Source organism: Chelmon rostratus, chromosome 18, assembly GCF_017976325.1.
Source record: "Chelmon rostratus isolate fCheRos1 chromosome 18, fCheRos1.pri, whole genome shotgun sequence".
Taxonomy (NCBI): domain Eukaryota; kingdom Metazoa; phylum Chordata; class Actinopteri; order Chaetodontiformes; family Chaetodontidae; genus Chelmon; species Chelmon rostratus.
The window spans coordinates 5,787,071-5,803,629 of record NC_055675.1 but is presented as its reverse complement, the minus strand read 5'-3'; positions in this window follow the sequence as shown (position 1 = coordinate 5,803,629).

Below are 16,559 nucleotides of genomic sequence, written 5' to 3'. Positions count from 1 at the left end.
GACACTTCACTCATTTTCACTGCTATTTTGCTAAGCTAGTTTTAGCAGGAGTACTGCAGTGGTCCCCAACCTTTCTATCAGTAGATGGTGTACGTAGATTGTTTATATTGTAAATATAAAAATAAACGTAAATCTACTGTGTACTCGTTTGCAACTTTATAAGCTTCCTCGTACCACTGTGCCAACAACACAACATGAGTATAACATCCTCTCCGCCCCTAAATGAATTATAAAAAAAATTCATGTGGAAAAAAAAAAAAATGACAAAAACCAGCAATTCCACAGTTCCACAGAAGCAGTTTTGAAGGCTTCATTGCCTCAGCAGAGAGCCGGTCGCTGATGCAGAGCGGGCTCGGTGTGTGGGACTCACCTGCTGAAAAATCCATATACAAGCAGGACTCCTGGTGTTGTCTGTTAAAACCCTTCACAAAGAAACTTTCCAAACACGTCTGTTTCTAACTAATTTTGCTAGCTTGTGGGCTAAATTTGAGCGCTCAAGTGACCGAGATGTAACCCAGAGAACCCGGTCATTTTTCAAAATAAAAGATTTTTCAAAATAAAAGATCATTCAGACTCAGATAATACATAAAACAGAAACAGGAGCAGGGAAAGGTTTGTGTTTCCTGACACTGTTCACGCACATGGTTTTCTCTCAGCACTATACGTGGTTGTCTGTGATTTTATAAGCATAATATGTTTTCAAATCCTTGTAGTCGTCTGAAAGATGTGTGAAGACTATAGATGGCTGACTTCCTCCAAGACTCATTGAGAAGTGCAGCTGTTCACAGGAACCACTTTTCCATCTTCAGCTTGAGACGCTCACTGTAGAGATGTCAGCTCACTGCAGGACTGTACCACTGTGGAAACAGGGAGCTCGTTCGCTCACCTCTTGAAGACTTGGTTTGGACTTTTACTCTGTGTGTGCGTGTGTGTGTTTGTGTGTGTTCCAAGCTTGAGAGCAAACAACTGTTCGACCAAACTCTCTGATGTGAATGAACTCAGTTTGGAGCGTTTTATTTGTGACGTGAGTTCAGTCGAGCTCCAGAGAATCACTGTTTTTAATCACAGTTGAAATGAAACAGTTTCCACAATGTGAAAACACTTTGCAGACATTTGAGAGACAAACTGTTTGATATAATAACACTGGAGAAGCTGAACCTTTGATCCATTTCATTTATTATGGATAATTTGGTGCAAAAAGAGTCTGCAGGTACAAGAGCATTTCATTTTGATGCAAATACACTCATCTGATATTTATATGTATTTTTTATCAATGTCTTTTCCAGAGAGCAAGCCAAGTGGCGACTGTGGCAAGGAAAAACTCCGCTTTACGAAGAAACCTTGGGAGGAACCGGACTCTCTGGGGTGGCCCATCCTCCTGAGGGCTGGGGGACCTGCTGGTGCTCCTGTCAACGGACAGGCTCTTCATCCATCCTCTGCTGGAGGTGGTCTTCATCCTTCCTCTGCTGGAGGTGGTCTTCATCCGTCCTTTGCTGGAGGTGGTCTTCATCTGTCCTCTGCTGGAGGTGGTCTTCATCCATCCTCTGCTGGAGGTGGTCTTCATCCATCCTCTGATGGGTGTGCTGGTGGGCCATCTCAGACCTGTAAAAGATAAGACAGAGGGAAACCATACCTACCTTATCACATCCCGGGGTTGATCCTCTGACCTTGAGTCCTGCAGAGTTCAGTCCAGCTGGAATAGAAACACACGTGAACACAGGAAGTTCATCGTTCTTTTTTCTTTTTTCTTGCTCCATTTCTCTCCTCAGCTGTGATCAGTCTGAAGTGCTGTCTGAGTGTCATGACCCGTGCTCTGCACGCCGGTTTTTGCTAAGTTTCTCCTTGTGTGTTGTCTTTGTCTGGGTTTTCTCACATCCTGTTTTATTTTGAAGGTTCATGTTATGTGTCTTGGTTTACTTTACTTCCTGTGTTTTCCCGCCATTGTGATTGTCTGATGTGTTTCACCTTTGTTTGTGTTTAACAAATTTAATTGTACCAAGCGCCCCCTTGTGTGTCTGCATGTGGGTTCTACGCCTTAGTTCTTCCTTAGTCCCCACTTCCCTGACACTGAGGACATTTAAGGAACATCAGTGTTTGCGTCATGTCTCTTGTAAAAAAGGATGTAGGAGCTTTGGTCCTGCCGCTCACATACAGAGGCACCAGTTGTTTCGGTGACCTGAGCATCATTGTAGGTGAACCAGCGGTCGTTCGGGTCGATCGGTCCGACGTCCAGATCCAGCCCTTCAGAGATGTAGTGTCCTAACAGGAGAGGAATCGGTGTTAGGTGGGTTGTCACAGGACTCGGTGGATGATGTGAACATGAACTGACTTTAACTGATACCAGACAACAGTGAAAGTAAGAAAAGGTTTGTGTCTGACTTTCTCAATGAAAAAAAAACAGGTGCATAAGATCAAATGTTTTCCAACTTGTACAGTCATACAGTGACTGACAGCAGCAGCAGCCAATAGCAGAATGTAGGAAAGCTGCTGGTCAACAACGAAAGATAAAGAGTGTAAATAAAATAAAATGTTATCTTACCTTCTTCTGGTCCGGAGCCGACATGACTGATGATGCTGACCAGACTCAAGCAGCAGCCACCCTGCGACGGAGCACAGATGATCAGAGTTAGTACACACAGTCCACATGTTGACTTACAGCCACCACAGTCTGATGATTGATTTATTTTGTTATCAGGTCATTCAGTTGTTCTTACTTGTTGAGAGGAGACCACGAGGTCTCTGCAGAGGAAGACGGGGCAGTGGACCTTTTGGAGCTCGAATTTGTCGGTGTACTTGAAGCGCTTCAGGTGTAAGACGAGCACCCTGCAGACAGACAGAAGATGTTTTAGCAGCAGGTGACAGAGAAAAAAAAAATTCTATTTTGATCCATCTCAATTCTTCCTGAGGGTCAGTGGAGCCCAGTTTGACACCAGTGGGTCCACCAGTATCATCACTAGGCACCGTGGTCAGGAATTTGGTCATTTGTTGATGTTACTTACTTAGGCAGGTTCACGAATGCTGAGCGCTGGCCTGATGTGGTGCCTCCACACTCGCACCGATACTCCAGCTTCTCCTCCTGCAGAACAGCACAGAACCCACAGGTTAGTACTTTGATACTGGATTTACATGCACAACAGCACAACATCTACACATCCCTCCACATGGCCACATGAGCAGTGGTGCTGGGGCTAAAATGTCTTTTCTACATCATATTATCACATTCTATCAGTGGGATGTAAGGGGACTGACTGAGGAGAAGTGTTTCATACCTTCTGGTAGTCCTCGAGCATGCCCATCACCGTCCCTCCTTCAGGTAACAGGTCGAGGGACAGGTTAGTGAACTCCTCCTGTCTGATGGATTCTTCTCCACAGCTACACGTTCAAGAGAAAACAGAGTTAGAAAACAGCTGCACATTTATTTGCTGGCAAACACATGAACAGCGGTGGATGTAACTAAGTACATTTACTCAAGTGTATAAGTGTGAGGTACTTTGAGTATTTTCTTCTGATGCTGCCTTATACTTCACTACAGTTCAGAGAGCAATACTCTACTTTCTACTTCACTACATCTATTTTGACAGCTTTAGTCACTTGACACATTTAGATTTTTACATATAAAACACATGGAGAGTATATAAACTATGAGCTTTTGTGATAAATTAAATGACTGAACCTAACAATACATACATTAAGAGCTGAAATGACAAATATTTTGATCATATTTCAAGTTATTTTTCATGTAAAAATGCTTTCATTTCATGGCTCCAGCCACTCAAATGTCTTCAAATTAATTGAAATAATTGTATAACAGTTTTCTGCATTGACTTCTTTTGTTTCTGATACTTGAAGTATTTTCTCTTGACTACACTTAGATGCTTTTACTTCAGTAGCATTGTCAATGCAGGACTTTTCGTTGGACTGGAGTATTTTTACAGTGTGGTATCAGTACTTTTACTTCAGTAAAGGGCCTGAACACTTCCTCCACCGCTGCACATGAGTGTGTGTGTGTGTGTGTGTGTGTGTGTGTGATGTGTGTGACTGCGTTGGCATACCTCTTGCAGGTCCTGGTCTTCTGCATCCTAAACAGCAGCTGATCCTCCACTGGACACCTGTAGCTCATGTCCATTGTGGCCGCCATCACCCGAAGCTCAACGCCCAGAGATCGTATCTGGTCCAGCACGGAGATGAGGAACTCATGAGCGTCCTGCAGAGAAACACACACAGTCAGACAAAGGAGCTCATACACAGAGGAGAACCTATCAGCAAACGGTGAAACAATATTACAACATTAAACCAGCTTACGTACTTTCTGTTCGAAATCTTCGAACTCCGGGCTCCAGACAGAGGCCGCCTCCTTGAACTTAATGGTGAGGATAAATTTGTGGGTCAAATCACTGGAAAAGTGAGACGCTTTGATGTCCATGAATAATCTGGAGAGGAGAATAAAAGGGTCAGAGGCTTTGTCTCTTTTGTTGTTGTTCATGGGACAACTTGAGAATAAACTGAGTGGTTGTTTCGGATGGTTGCTTTACCTCATGAGTTCAGCCTCAGGGAGCAAATTCCACACCTGCTCCTGAGAGCTGATGGCTGTAACGAAGTCCTCCAGCGTCAGGAGGCTCTGCAGGCTGGAGTTGATGTAGCAGAAGTTGGCAGGGTTGGGGAACCTGACACACAAACATAACATGAGTCAGACATCTCAGAATCATTTTACTTTGATGGATGCATTTCTCTACAGCACTGGTTCTCGTGTGTGTGTGTGTGTGTGTGTGTGTGTGTGTGTGTGTGTGTGTGTTTGTGTGTGTACACACATGCAGATGTACTTACCCAAGACTTGTAAAGTTGACGGGCTTCACAGTGGAGATGATCTTCTGATCCTCCGTCTTGGGCTCAGCTGGAGGATCATTGTTTTCCTCTGTGCTGGTCACCTGCTCTACCTGGTCAGGAGGAGAGTTGCTCTGTTCCTGTGGTGTCTCTTCTTCAGGATCATTGTTTTCCTCTGCGCTGAAAGACTCCACAGTGATGATGATCTCTTGTATGTCCATCATGGGCTCAGCTGGAGGATCATTGTTTTCCTCTGCGCTGGTCACCTGCTCTACCTGGTCAGGAGGAGAGTTGCTCTGTTCCTGTGGTGTCTCTTCTTCAGCAGCTGGTGCAACCTGTCATAAATGATATTGGAGTCAGGAAATAGTCATGCAAAGACACACTCATCAACTCATAAATGTCTGCATCGTGTCGAGTGATGCACTTTGTGACACTCATACATACCTTCCCAAACTTCTTTCCCCGAAGGCGGCCAAAGAGCCGACGCCACCACAGGATCTTTGGGCCCTTCTTCTTGGCAGCAGGAGCGTCTGGGACAGACCCACTGTTGACAAAGAGAAATAGAGTTATTTTTTTCTGTTGTGCAATCACAACATACTGTATATGTATATATGTATATGTGTATATGAGAAATTATTTAGAGGGATCATTTAAGGCAGTGGTCCCCAACCTTTTTATCACCGGTCAACGCTTGACAGTTTTACAGCAGAGGGAAGGGGGTATAGGTAGATTGTTTATATTGGAATACATGGTAATAATAATAATAATAAATATAATAATAAACGGAAAGCATTCAACTTTATCAGAAGCTTCCTCGTAACATTGCACCAACAACATAACATGAGTATAACATTAAAGTCTCTGGTAACATCCTCTTTGCCCCTAAATAAATTATTTTTAAAAATAACCTGTCGCAACAAATCCATATTTCAAGCAGGACTGCTGGTATTGTCTGCTAAAAGCTTTCTTTTTCTTGGAAGGCGTCGCTTGTTCTTCCGTCTCTTCACTGGGCCTTTTCCCCTTAGCAAAGAAACTTTCTGAACACGTCTGTTTTTACTCATTTTGCGAGCTTGTGGGTTAAATTTGAGCGCTCACGCGACCGAGAAGTAACCGAGAGGATCCGGTCATTTTTCAAAATAAAAGATTTTTCAAAATAAAAGATCGTTCGGACTCAGATAATAAATTAAACGGAAATAATTCATTATTTCTTGTGCGGCCCGGCACCAATTGATCCACGGACCGGGACTGATCCGCGGCCGCGGGGTTAGGGAATACTGATTTAAGGAATCATTCACTCCCCAGTCTGGGGTGAATTCCGGCTTGGACTGCCTGGAACAGGTTTTGAGTCTGTCAGGGTGAGTCCTGAAAGATGAGTCCCTGCCAAGTCTAAAGTCTTCATGAGCTAATTTCCAGTCTGCATCCAGGTCTTTTCAACATTGTGTTCATGGTATTTTACATAACTGACACCAACTACATTCAGAGCATCTTTGCTCAATAAAATTTGTGTTTCCTGACGCGCATGGTTTTCTCTCAGCAACCAAAACTGAAGGAAGCTAACGGGCCGGACCATGCAGGTGAAGAAACCGTCAGGACAACACTATGACAGCAGTGATGGATTTTCTTACCTCCTCTGAGAGTCGTGTGTCTGCCTCCTCTGATCTGCTTCCACAACATACTTTTTAGATCTCTGTACAGAAAAATAAAGAGAATGAAATGATGAAACATCATGTATCTACACAGCTGACATGAAGTGGCTTCACACTGAACAGTGTGAAGTGTGAAGCTGAAATCAAGTCAAAGTGATGTTAACTGTAGAAAATGTGGAGTACATCTCCATGACATACCTCTCCAAAACAGCCAAATAGTTGATCCATCGTTGAAAGTTTTCTATTCGTGTCACGAGTCCAAGCAAAATGTGTCCAAACTCACTGAAACGTGTCCAAACTCACTGAAACTAGTTTCATCTCCAAGGTGATCTGCAGGTAAAGTCATAGACTTTAACTGCAGGCTCTGTGACATCACTGGATTCCGTGCTTTATTTACGCTCTGATTGGCTGAAAATGCTGGAGGTCATTTACATATAACCATGGAGCTGTTTCTGTTGTATGTCAGTTGGTCTTAGACAAAAAATACAAATATGTGAAATTCAAATAAAAACAAAGTGAAACAAGTCAATTTATTACAGAAACCCCAAAAACAACCTGCTGCACTGGGCACTAATGAACAAATACATATCTGAATGAAAACATTTTGAAACATCATTAACATTTAACATAACACAACTAACATAACTGACAGTTCAGAGCATTCAGAGCTGAGATCAGTCACCGAGTAGTCTGACGGGCCTTGATCAAGCTTGTTTTTTTCTCATCTACCAAGATACATATTGTGGTCCTTTACTTCAAGTTGCACTAATAGAATTTATGACGGCAGAAAAACACTTCGATTCTCACCAGGAGCAATATGTCAGTAGTACTGAAGCACTTTTGAAGCGCACATCTGTTCAATCCACAGTGACTCCAACCTGTGCCACAGCATCCCTGTCCTCAGAAACAGCCACCCTGTCAGCAGCAGAGAGGACAGCTAGGAGAAAAATTGTCTTCACCAGGCTGAAAACTGCCTCATTTTTATTGGCTCATTTGCTTTATTCCCACCACCTGCTGTAGCTCTATAGGCCCACAGTGAAACAGCTTCACAACATGATTCCACACGTGCATCTCAGAGTCAGTGTGGATCGTTGACTGACACATGTCAAAAAAACTTCAACACATATATGTGTGTGCTGTTACAATAATAATCACAACACTTTGCAGAGCAACAGCATCCTGCATGAACTCAAGGTGAAGATTTTAATACAACATGGAGCCGCGTATCATCTGCATAACACCGACGATGAATGTTGTGTTTGCAGATAATGTGATGAAGCATGTACACACAGAACATAGAGAACACCACAGAACACATCTCACATCATGGAAAGTTTATTACACGTCTACAAATGCTGGACGCTTACCTCTATGCACACATTCATACGGTCAACTAAGATTTCTATTGAATCCAGCTGTGACTAACTTAGAGCATCCTGAATGAGTTTGGAGCTCGAAGATCATCATCAAGGCAGTGGTCCCCAACCTTTTTATCACCGTGGACCTGTCAACGCTTGACAATTTTACCACGGAAGGGAGGGGGTATAGGTATATTGTTTATATTGTGAATATAATAATAAGCTTAAAGTATGCAACTTTATCAGAAGCTTCCTCGTAACATTGCACCAACAACATAACATGAGTATAACATCAAAGTCTCTGGTAACATCCTCTCCGCCCCCTAAATAAATAACAAAAAAAATTCATGTGGAAAAATAAATAAATGACAAGAACCAGCAATTCCACATTTCTTTCTCTATTTTCTAAATATACCTACACAACATTTCTATTTTTAATGATAAATCCAAGTGGTGAAGCAGTTTTGAGGCTTCGTTGCCTCATTAGAGAGCTCGGTGTGTGGGAATCACCGGTCGCAACAAATCGTTTTCTTGGAAGTCGTCAGCTCTTCTTCTGTCTCTTCACTGGGCCTTTTCCCCTTCGCAAAGAAACTTTTTGAGCACGACTGTTTAGTGCTCGAGTGACCAAGATGTAACCAAGAGAATCCGGTCATAAATAATTAATAAAACAGAAATAATTAATTATTTCTTGTGCGCCCGGTATCAATTAATTCACAGACTCTGGGGTTGGAGACCACCGATGTACTGTATCACTTCAGACAAATATTTTCATTTACATTTAACAGCTAAGGGTAAAACATTAGCTAAATTTACTTTTAGCTTTAGCTAAAGCTAGTTGTGGCTGTGTCGTCAGGCTAGCCTTAGCTTCATATAGCTCTCCTTCTTGAGCTGTGCAGCTACTGCAGTTATTTGCTCTGCTTTGTTGTTACTGCAATTATTATTAATTTATTTGGCATTTTATGTCGTAAAATGAACAATAAAGTCAAGATTCTGGCTAAATCAAAGCAATATGTATGCAGTATAGTAGCAGCAGCTCACTGGTGCACAGATTTCCCTGAAAACACTCAGAACCTCGACGTGTTTAAAGCAGAAAGAAAAGAATATCTGTGCCGAAGCTTGGTGAACGTCTTGGCAGAAGAATGGTAACCAGGAATAAGTCTTCTCTCATTAACGTTTCTCAAGAATGAGAGTGACACAATCCTCAGTGCTTGTTGGTTTTATTTTCACTCGGATCTCAGTGTCAACACCACGAAGGATTATTACAAGGCAGAGGAGTGTCTCTCCCCGTCTCTGCGGTTGCCATCACGCTGTAATGTCTGACAATTAAGATCTAATCTTTTCAACTGGCTCTCGCAGCTAGTACACCATCCCGCCGCTGATCAAGATAAGCAACAATCTCTTTGATTCCTGAATTAGAGCGTAAAAACTGCCGGCCCCATCTACTCACATTACCAAGTGCCCTGCAACAATCTTTCATCTAACCGATATTATACTTGGCACTAGCTTCAGTTTGACGTGCTACAGAACGAGGGAAGGAAGAAAAAGCATTCCTCCCCTCCGCTCTTGGAATGTTTCAGTGATTTTCACCCCAACCTCAGCTTTTGTTCTGGGCTTTGCTTTTTCAATAATAAATAATGCATCTGGTTCATTAGTTTGTTCACTCTGAGGTGGACAGGGGAACTCTGTTTCACCTCAAGGTCATAAATCAAGCAGAAAAAGCTGTCAGGAATAGGAACTCAGACTCACAACATGCCTTCTCTGGCTCGGGATTGCCAAATGTCAGATCCTATAGCATTTTTGGTACCCACACGTCCTTAAAGGCACGCCGCTCTCTGCTAATGATCAAACCCATGACAAATATGTGTGTGAGATATTTGGCAACTACGAATTGAGTTTGATTTCGTTGGCTTTGAGAGCCGCGTCTCAACCTCCAAAAAGACTGGCAAGAAAACGCTGAAGTTTTCCATGAAGCGTTCGCTAATGACGACGGGAAATGGCAGCTGGACAGTTCCTCCTTTTATTAGCTGTTAATTCCTCTGATTACCAAAGCCGCATTATGCTCTATATCATATATACTTGTGAGGTAGAGGAGATACACGCCATGCTAATACCCCACTCCCCTTGGACACACAGATTTGTTGCTAACCCTGCGGCGATCGTTTTGGGCGATTTTGTGTTTTTGTCTCCTGCCCTCCATCTGGTCCCCGCAGCCACTCGGCCACATCGCCATGCTGTCTCTACTTTATATTAGGACCAATGCGATGATGCCACTCTTTCCATGGGCAAACCAAGCTGTGCTCTCACTCTGGCTCACTGTTGGCAAGCCTTTTCAGTGGGAGTGCATAATGCATGCCTCTATGTGTGCATGTTGCGTATTAATTTGGGAGGCTGGCTTTTTCAAATATCATTCTGTCATAGATATTTTAAATCAACATACATTTTTTTTAATTTGACTTACTTGCCGAAAGTACGGGCAAGGCAGGGCAGACATCGAGCGAGCAGTGTATCATACAGCTTGCATTGCATTTAATAAAGCCTTTGTATGTGCTCCATTCATTCAGTGAGAGTGACTCTGGGTCCGGGTTCATTAGGTGTGTGCCAGACTGCGTCAGATGATCAACTGACACGGTCCAGTCACATTGCTCTCCATGATTAGATCTTACCCTCAGGAATCGCATCTGAGAAAACCATAATTTAAAAGCCACGATTGTCAGGATTAGCTGAATGTGTGTACAGTAGTGTGTGTGTGTGTGTGTGTGTGTGTGTGTGAGCTGCCTGCTGCCTCTCTGGGTCCGTTTGGGTGGCAGCAGCCCTGGGAATTTTGCTCTCATTAGGAGTGCCACGGGCCAACTCTGCATTACTCCATCCACGACAAAAAATGAGAAATGGCGAGCGTGCTCAAGAGAAAGAGCCAGCTGGTGGGAACTGCGGATTCCTCGCAGCCCGAGCACAACAGCGTACGGCTAGAAGCATGAAATGGGAGCTTTGTGTTTGACCAAGAAATCATTTCCAGGACTCTGTTTCATAATCGGCCATGAATTATTATCCTTGTACATTGTGCCGTATTAACAGAGGGAGAATTAGTCTTACCACAACTCATGTGAATTCACAAGTATAAAAATTCAGTGTGGTATATGATGAATGTATTAGCATTGTTCTTGAAATTACCTTCTCTCGCCCGGCTGGAGGGATCTGCAGTCTAAAGAGTTCTGAATGCTTGAAAACAACATTGGTACAGCGTGTTGTCTAACTGTCTTTGCATTTTCCATGTCTTTATAGTCTCTGTGCAATGAATCTTACGCAGGGATAAGCCTAGAAGGCACACAGCCGCACACTTTCAGACGGTCTCGCCTCAAAGACTTTTATGGTGTTGCTCTCATAAAATGACGGACAGAAAAAAGTAGAGCTTGAGAGAGACGTAAACCCTCAGGGTAAACCCATAGGCTTTAAAAGGAGGCTCTAGAGCGATGGTTCCCAACCTGAGGGTCAGGACCACCACAAGTGACTGCAAGATAAATCTGAGGGGTCGCAAGATGATTAAGGGCATAGATAAATAAAAACTTATTTTCTTATAAATTACTACTAGGTAATGTGTTTTAATCATTAAAACAAAACAAGGAAAAAAGAATCATTCTTTGGTTGTCTTGGTCACATTGCTTGGTTTTTACATATACATATGGGGAACATTAGACTTAATGACATAGACATAAACATCAACATCTTCTGTTTTTAAAAAGCTCTGTCTCAACCTCTGTCACACTCAGCTATGCATGACTACGAATGACAAATGCAACCAGCCAACATGCCACAGATGAGCACTTAGAAAGTGGATGACAGTGCACGAGTGGTTTGAGATTTCTGCTTTGTGTTCACCTTGAAACTGAGCTGCCACTGGAATCCATTCTAGCTATTGTGAATGTAGCAGTTTTGCTATAAAGGGAAACTACACATCAAGTTCACCTATCATGGCGAGCACTGGTTTGTCAAAACAGTCGAATACCTTCTCTGGCCTCGTAGCGGACCTCCGTTGTCTCATGGTTCATGCTGTGAAACCGTTGCAGTTGGCACCAAAACTACTTTGTCAAGTTGACACAACGAAACTAAATGGTTAGGTTCAGGAAAAGTTTAGGGTTCAGGTTAAAAACTTTACCCATCCCCATTACGATTGACCCCATGCATCCACACCACCTTCCTCCATATGTGGACTTTTTTGCTCTCTATACTAGTCATCTGATTTCCTCCTTTGCTCCTTTCATGATTACAACGTCCACTAGAGGTCGCCGCCTAACAATAAATGTAATTATGCGTGGTAATAACCTTCTTGCACAGATGACCTAGACGACCTAAACGGACTGATGATGATGTCATAGTGATACAAACATTGAGGGAAATGTCTGCATTTTAAACTGGAGGCATGAAGGTTTTAAGGGTCTATTAACAAACATTATTGTGTTGCATTATGTGGAGGTGCAGGATCCATTGCTTTTGGGTCTTGAACCAGGACATCTTGTCCTCTGTTCCATTGATTTTGACCGTTCTCGTTTAATCTGTCCCTTGTGAGGCTCTAAAACCTCATGGACGCGCAATGCTCGACTGTGGGAAAACCCCCTTGTAGGAGATGAGGCCCCATTCCATGTCGGTAGTTAATTTATAGTGTCTGTTTGAAATTCCGAGGATAAAACAAACACAAATACAACGTACCCTGTAGTTTGGCGCAGTCAGAGGGTGGGAGAAAGACACAAAGGCAGAAACAGAGTTACTGGGGGATTAGTGTGGGACTCTTCGGAGACACAGTGCAGCTTGTAAACATTTTGTGCAAACTGGATCAATGGAACTATGAATAATTCTTTCCCCTCACATTGCCTGTTTAGGAAATACATTAATAATTTGTGTTAACAATGACGGGGGCATTTTCCCTTTGCACTCTCTCAAATACACCAGGGCATGCGACTGCGGGCTACACCTGTTGTAGCCTGGCTCAATACCTGAGAACATAAAGAGCGGAAACTGTCGGATCCATGAACTACAGAGCAAACAAGAGGTGAAAGATCAGTGGCTAATCAGCCTGCTGATTGGATAAGGTGGCGAGAGCATGCACAGCGTAACCTCTGTGTTTGTATGCATACACACATCAGTCGCGGTACGGAAGTCTGGAAACCCTGTGACTACTGTGCAAACACGTGCGCAGACAGGGAGTGTCGTATGAGCGGCTCGCCCGTGCAGCTGCCTCCCGTCGCCGCCGTGACCTCGCGCGCCTGCCGACAGCAGGGAAAACAGAATTTGTCAAATCAGAGCGGCCGCTGATGAGGAAAAACACAGATCCATATCCCGCACATCGAGCCAGCCAATCAGAAAACAGGCCTGCCCTGGGAACAAAGACAGCAACGGAGCAGCAAGGCAGCGCTGAGCAGGCGTGTGCACACACAAACAGCAGAGAGCAGAGCAGTCCAGGGGCGAATGCACGCCCACGCTCACTCAGGCGGGGTGTTGGGTTGCGTCTGGCTGGCGTGTGTGCACATATGTGTGTGTGTGTGTGTTTTTCCTCTGGCCAGCTCTCAGCTTTCAGTCTGCCTGACCCACTTGCCATGTGTGCATCTGTGCATGTGTGTGTGTGTGTGTGTGTGTGTGTGAGCCTCCGGCGGGTCAGGTTCCCTTCTCACCATAAGACACAGAATGCAATGACAAATAAGAGTCTGATTAGTTCCTTCCTTCCCCAACAGCACAAAGCCCGGCCTAATCCCTGAGCAAACACACCGTCTGCAGAGAGAGGGAGGACGAGATGGAGGGAGGAGAGAGTCCAACCTGTGGGGTGTTTGTCTTTAGGAGAGAAGGGAGAAGAGGAAGAGTGAGGGGTGGGTGGATTGGTGGAGGAAGAGGGGACGGAGGGAAGAAGGGAGGGACACAGGGAGCGAATTGGGATTGATCGATGGAGTGAAGAGGCAGGAAGGATGAAGTTTTGAGAGAGGTAGGAGGAAAAGGAAGGAGGAAGGAAGGCATAGAGAGGAGAGAGACAGAGGTGTGCAAGAAGAGACAGAGGGATGGAAAGCAGGGGATTAAACATGCAGGAGCTCAAGTGAAAAGGCCTCACTCCTCCTGACCTGTGCTGAGGCTCAAAACCTGACGGGGAAATGAAACAGGACTGCAGCGCGATGAATGCACGCCGCTGTTTGCCAAGGCTAATACTCTGTTCAAACCCCCAGCGGTATGTAGGTTGTGTGTCTTTACGTGTAAGTGTTTAAAGTGTGCATGCGCGTCTGTCTGCAAACAGAGAGAGAAACCGGCCTCGTGACGTCCGTTTCCGACCTTCAAATCCATCTCTGGCTTACACGAGTCTATCCCAATAACCCGGGCATTGTTTTATGAATGAATCCGCAGTCCATATGTTCAATAATTTTCACAGCAGCACGGAAAGTCATGGCACTCGCACTCTCAAGTGGAGCAGGTCGGGACCCTCGTTCACAGCAGCGAACATGCCCTGATGTCGGATTTGTCAGTGTTGAGTTAAGTGACTGCAAAGGTCAACAGACCTTTTTAGAAACGGCTCTCTCAAGTCTTAAGCACTCTAGAGCCGGTAAACATGAAAATCCTTGGAATTAATGTAAAATCAATCAATCATTCAGCTCAAACAATGTTTCTTTAGAGAGGGCTTGTCTTATAAGAGTAGAAGTTTTATAAGTCGCTATTTTAATGTAATTGCAGCATCTTTTGTATTACTCTGATTGACTTTTTTTTTTTTTTGTGGAAGAATGAGTGTTGTTTCTGGCCCGTTCATAGTGACCAAATGTCTTTTTTGATACTACGTCTGGGGGGTGCCAGCATCTGCCATTTTCAAATCCCGCACACAGGGATTTTAAGGATAACTTTCGTTTTTTACAACCTGGACTTTATTTGTAGCATTAAATACGACCATTTAGACACCCAGACAACTTTGGTGGCATTTGGAGTCGTTTTGAAGAAATTAGCCCCAGAAGAGCGGCGTGTATATCCGTATAATGCGAGTAATTGGGGCACCCGTGCGTAGCCTCTATAAACGCATAATCTGTGGCGAAACTCGTTCATATTCCAATATTTTGTTATGATATGCTATGATATGCTCTCTGCCTCCTCGTCCTCCTTTCAACGAGCTCCTCGTCCGTGCACTCTGGCTCAAACGGTGAGGACGTCCATCGTAAACAAAGTCATCGTCCACCACCTCAGAGTCGGAAAAATATTCATCCATTTTGTGAAAAATAACAGTCGCCAACTACAGCTAAACTAGCCGACCGCCGCAGAGTTAGTCGTGTTGTGGCTGGTTGCTCGCAGCGCGCGGCGCTCGAAAATGACGTCATCCACGTCAGAACGTGGTAGTTGTCTAGAGACGCTGGATGTTGATAACATGCCACCACGGGCTCAGAGGGGAATAGCACCAGCATATCATAACAAAATATTGGAATATGAACGAGTTTCGCCACAGATTATGCGTTTATAGAGGCTACGCACGGGTGCCCCAATAACTCGCATTATACGGATATACGCGCCGCTCTTCTGGGGCTAATTTCTTCAACACGACTCCAAATGCCACCAAAGTTGTCTGGGTGTTTAAATGGTCGTATTTAATGCTACAAATAAAGTCCAGGTTGTAAAAAACGAAAGTTATCCTTTAAGTAAGTTTGGTGATCTTTCTTCTTCTTCTCAACAAATCACATGGAAAGACAAAAATCAACATAGAGTCAATCTCACTAACAAGTAGTTTTATGTATCTGGTATCTCTTATTCCTCTGTGCTGTAGACATTGCTGTCCAAAAACTATTAAAAACATCAATGAGCCACACATTTACACTGCTTGTGTATCAAACCTTTATTTAACCAGGCAGGTCCGAGTGAGATGAAAAAATCTCTTTTTTAAGGGAGTTTCAGCCGAGAAAGCAGCATGACAGTGTTTCAAGCAGAATGCATACGAATAGAAAACAAAGACACTAGAGCACCAAATGCGTATTAATCCGCAGCTGAAAGTAGTCCCCAATGAATGCATTTCGTCCCGATTGAATGTTTTTCTATTCTAGATTTCTAGATTTTTCAATTCAGTAAGAACCAATGGCCTGACAGCTACACCCAGGGTTTGAAAGAGTATTGAGATACTTTTTATAGTATCTGCCTTATCCTTTATAGCTGACCTCATAAACTGACACATCATGAGGAGTTCTACTGTGAAGACAGTTGCGCTATGCCTTCTGCAGGTACCCATCTCTACAAACTGAGGACGTATACTTTGAAAGAAATGGACATGTATGAGACAGGGAGAGTCTAGTGATAAGAAACTACCGCATTTATGAATCATGAATTCAGTATAAAATTAGATCCATCCATCAAATATTCTGAGGTCAAGGTAACATTACCAATTGCTTGTTTTGTCAGACCAGTAGTTCAAAACCTAAATATACTGAATTTACAGTGACATAAAAGAAAGAGCAGAAATGTTACACAGGTCTGAACCAGCAAATATTTGGTATTTTCCCCTTTAGAATATACTTTTAGATGATTTGATGTGCCGATTCATTTTCCATTTCAACTCTTCTGCACTAACCGCAAGCATAGGATCCAGTGTTTTGGGGCATCCCCTGACTTTGACCATTATGAAGTATTATTAGCCAGCAAAACAGTTATTTAGTTAAAACCTGCATTAATGTTAATTAATTTTGCCTTCAGTGCACATTTTAGTAAACAGTAATACATGCCTTTATTTTGAAACATGCAA